The sequence below is a fragment of the Octodon degus genome, unplaced genomic scaffold, assembly GCF_000260255.1.
Source record: "Octodon degus isolate 3935 unplaced genomic scaffold, OctDeg1.0 scaffold00323, whole genome shotgun sequence".
NCBI lineage: Eukaryota > Metazoa > Chordata > Mammalia > Rodentia > Octodontidae > Octodon > Octodon degus.
Genome location: NW_004524899.1, coordinates 797,166 through 801,943, shown reverse-complemented (window position 1 = coordinate 801,943; position 4,778 = coordinate 797,166). Strand labels below are relative to the sequence as shown.

The window sequence follows — 4,778 nt, the reverse complement described above, 5'->3', positions numbered from 1 at the left end:
AAAATATCCAGAGAATCTTCATATACCTTATAACACATTTCCATAGCATCAGTTACCTCCTCTGAATGCTTGCCAAGAATTGCAATTACAAAATTATGGAATGTTTTCTGGTGTTTTCTAAGTACTACTACTTTAATTGTAAAATGATCTTATCAATACTCTCAGCAATGGATGAACATACTAGTTTCATCAAACCATTTTAACTTTGAGGTTTTATTTCAATTTGTGTTTTCCTATAAATAGTTGCTAAAGTAGTACACAGAGCATATGAGCATTTCATTTACTCTTGATCAACGCACGCAAGAATACCAAAAGCTGGAAGACCGAGCAGCTTTTCTATGTGGGGCTCCTCCGGGACATCCCTGAGAAGACAAACACACCACTGTCCACCCGTGCTACCCATGGCATAGCTGGCCAGAAGACAGCACCGCTCTGGTCTGGGGAAGCCTTTGGAATTAAAAGCACTCCCACTGCAGTAACAGTCGTAGTCCATCACTAAAAAGAGAAAATGCTGCACTTAAGGAAAATATTTATCCATAATAAAAATGACTTTATTTAGCCTGGGAAAAGTGCTCAAGTACTTAATAAAAGCCATCCATCGAGTCTAAAGTTAAAGAGCAGCCCTTAGGATTTGGCAAAAGGGTTGCACTGCTTGACCTTTGGCCCCAGCCACAAGAGCTCTAAGCCCTACTTGCTTCCCAGAGATAGCCACCTTCTTTCTTGCCCTCCTCCCTAACCCCTCTCTCCACTTAAGGGCAGCAAGCAACTTGACACTGCTGACTTCTCCAGTTCACCAAAGGTAGAGTTAGAACAGCTGGAAGCAGGTGCTTCAAGTGCACTGTGTCCCCTTCAGCACGTGGAAGTTATCCTACATTTTAAAAGTTAGACTGGACCTCTTTATTGCTGGTATGTTTCCTGTATTCTACAGAAATTTTCATAGAACATTTGCTTTTGTATGCTCTCTCCACGTTAAGGAAAGATGAACTTTTGTAACCGTATATTCATTAAACATTACTTTTAAATGACTTTGGTTTTGTTCAATTCTGATTTTGATTCATTCGATGCCAGAGAAGGTTATGGGAAAGTTTTGAATCCAATGATTCCAGCATCTAGGAGTAAAAGACACTCACTTCAGGGATGAGGAAAAGCAGAGGCAGTGTGTGGGTTTATGACACTATGAAGTACATGAGCACCCCCAAGCCATGCATTCTGGTATCTTACCTGAAGGATGTGGGGGATCAGCTGCCGAAATGGGGAGGATATTCCACCCTCCCCTAAGCTTCTGTCAGAAGTAGAGAAAGAGCCATTCCTTTGGCAGCAGACACCATCAGGCCAGAAGAAACCGTTTTACCAACTCTGGGACGGATTCAGACTGCATGACCTCTGACATTAAATACACTGCACAAATGGATAGCTACATCCTCTGTAGGTGTTGTTATGCTTTCAAAAACAAAATAAAACTGATAAAAACGGGACTGAAAACCTGGCTAGAAGCACATGGAAAAGCTTGCGCTCAAAACTACTTTAACCAAATATTCATTCAAGAGCTATTCATGCATTTATTGTTCAGGTATCACAAAAAAAAATCCATGATGATGAAGTGTATATAATGAATTTCACCTCTGGGAGTCAAAAGATTCTCAGACATCTCCCAAATCAAGGTGTAACAGCAGTCAAATTTGCACGCAGAAGTCAGTTTTCACTTCCCATCACAGCCATCAATCCCAGCAACCCTCACCAACACACACTGCACAACAATCCACAAATATCCTTACAGAATCCCCTTCTAGTTTTCTGTAATTACAATTTAAGAAAATATTCCATTTTAAAGATTGGTTCAGTAAAATTTTGAAAAAGAAATGTTACTTGTCTTGCATTACCTTACCTTAAGTTCAAAGGTAAGCTCTGGTCTCTCAGAACTCAAATGGAAGGGGTTAGAGGATTAAGGGTAGATCAGCTGGAGAGAAAAATGAAAGAGCAGGATAATGTACCCAGGTTCTGGCTCTACAGCAACTGAAACTAACAGCGTTCTGAACTCTGTGCTTCCTGCTGTAGGGGAAACTTGGAAGGCTTTTCATGATGTTCATCACATAATATAATGAGCAGCAAAGCCTGCACTAGCATGACATCTATCATTTTATTTAACTCTCAAAACAATTCCCTAAAGTGCAATCACCAGGATCCCCCAATATTATGATGAAGATGTCAAAATACACACACACACACACACACACACACACACACACACACACGATCATCATCATCATCAAAGGGCAGGTTCATTGCCTCTCATTACAGAAAAAAGAATTTCAGGACAGGTCAGTGATAAGCAAAGGAATATATTTTTAGCAAAGTAGAAGATGTACGTAGTCAGAGAGCAGGGTGCTCAAGGGAGAGTCACTATGGTGTGAGGCTGAGGTTCTATATGTAGCCTTAGAGTTATCTTTTCTTTTTCCATATTTTCCTAAGGGTCTACAGGGTCTCACTACATAGATTGGACTCATAGTGGTCCACCTGTGTTCACCTCCCAAGAGCTGGGATTACAAGCGCCACCATGCCTAATCTCAATCAGTGCCTCAACGAGCCCCAGGGCAGGGTCAGCATGGCCGGCCAGAGATCGAACCCCTGCCGCTGCTTCTGCCTAAGCAGGCACTTTAATCCACTAAGCTATTTGGCCGGCCCCCTAGAGTTAAGATGGATAATCTCAGAAGTTTTCTCTAAAAACATTCTTTGAATCAGTTGAACAGCACCATAAAGTCCGATTTCCACCCCTCACCTTAACAATTACATTACCTCATGAACTTCTCTCTATGGGATTTGAGTGTGTTGAGCCTGGAAGAACAAAAAAACAAAAAACAAACAAACAAACAAACAAACAAACAAACAAAAAAGACTATGGAGAAAAGCACAAACCTAGGAAATAAAGGTGCAGTAAGGATATGGATAATTCTGGGTGATTTTGATCGGGCTTGAGCACTGTAGATTCCTCATCTCCTTCCAACTTATTTTTGTTTCTTCTTTTTTTTTATTTTTGTATTTTTAGAGAAGGGTCTACAGGATGTTCAGGGTCTCACTACCAGTGTAGTGATCTGCCTGCTTACAGCCTCCCAAGAGCTGGGATTACAGGTGCACACCACCATACCTGGTCTCAATTGCCTTCTCAGAGTGCTGCAGGGGCAGGGCCAGCACTGCAGGCCCAGGGACCAAACCCCGGGCCCCTGCACCTGCTTGCAGGCTCTTTAATCCACTGAGCTATTTGGCCAGCCATTTTTGTTTCTTCTGTCTTACTCCACTGCTTTTATTATTCTTGTCCTTAAGAAGACACTGAGCCTTACACACTTAGTACTTGGCCTACTGTTACACCACTAGTAAAAGGCAGAAGTTCAGGGCCATCTCCTCTCAATCCAACACCAAACCATCCTCCAAAATTTCCCCTTGAGTCCATGAATTAGGCTAGATTCAACCACAACCCTGGCAGTAATATTCTGAAACATTTTTAAATGCAAAGCTCATTAGCATTTTAATGGTCTTAGTCTCCCTGTTCTCAACAAGGAGTTTGCTTATGTTGATGTCACTGTACCCTGCACAGCAGCAGTGAGGTCGGACTTGCAGCTCCTGCCTGAACTCACCCCCTCACAGCTCCCATGCCACTCCTCCTCTGTGTGCTGATCCCCAGTTCTCTGGAGCTCCAAGGGGAGCTTTGTCCAGATGAAAGGAGGCAAAGTCCCCTGACACCCAGAGGTGCAGTCCAGGAGGGTACAGCTCTTCTCCCAGAGCTGAAGAGCAAATGTTTGCTTTGCTCTGCTTTCTGCATTTAGTGAACGAACCTATTAAAATTTAGTGAGTCATGCAGGAAATTTCATAACACTTTTCACATCTTTTTTCAAAAATATACTTCTTTAATGCTTGTTGAGAAAACTTAGTGTTTAAAAAAAAGAAAAAAATGGTCCATTACCCATAACCTATTGCTACCAGTCTCTCAGTTTTATAAATCTGAAGAGCTGCCAGACTAGAACCGATAGTACATCAAAATTATTAGAACATGATCCACTGAAACCAAAGTTTCTCCATGATTTAGAGAGTCAAAGAGGTTGTTAAACAGTGTAATCAGTATATATGAGTCTCAAACCCTTCTATCCATGCTGATAGGAGAGAGATGAAAAATGACAGAATTTCCATTATTGTTTCATCAGAGAAGGGTAGCACATCTGTGCAAGTGGATGTTTTTCCCAGCAGCCCAAGCACTGTCAATAGAGGCCCTCGCAGCCAGCCAGCCAGCCTGCCCTCTCCTCACAACAGAGTGTTGCTCTCTTCCATTTGGGGGCAACCTGGGCAATTGTTAGTAAGTTTTCTCTTGTATCCAACCAGCTTTTCTTGTTATACATGCAGCCATTTTTCTTAGCACTATAATATAAAGATGTGAGAGCCTGTAGTTTTTGTAAATATCACACTTAAATATCAAGACAGTATCAAACTTTGCTCTAGAAGATTTCAAATGCTCTATTTTATCTTATTAATTAAAAAAAAAAAAGAGTGAGACTACCGGGACCGCGGGATCCTGAACAGACCCAGAGCACAGGCCCGGTGAGTGAGTGAGATGACCCAGGCCCACAGATCCTCATTCAACCCAGGCTGCAGGCCCAGCAGGGAACCCTTCAGCAGAACTCCCTGCAAAGAGGCTAGAGGCAAGACACACCCAGCTGATTCAGGAGCAGAACATCTTCCCAGAGAGACACAAAGGGTTCAACTCTAATGCCCGCAGCAGAAAGAAGTGAAGC

The 4,778-nt window shown here is 42.3% G+C and overlaps 1 protein-coding gene across 1 annotated transcript in view; it reads left to right on the top strand.

The window, feature by feature from the left end:
• The window catches only part of LOC101567212 (eukaryotic translation initiation factor 4 gamma 2-like), a 14,902-nt gene that overhangs the window by 2,559 nt on the left and 7,565 nt on the right, over window positions 1-4,778 (top strand). The gene's annotated exons all lie outside the window — the stretch shown is intronic.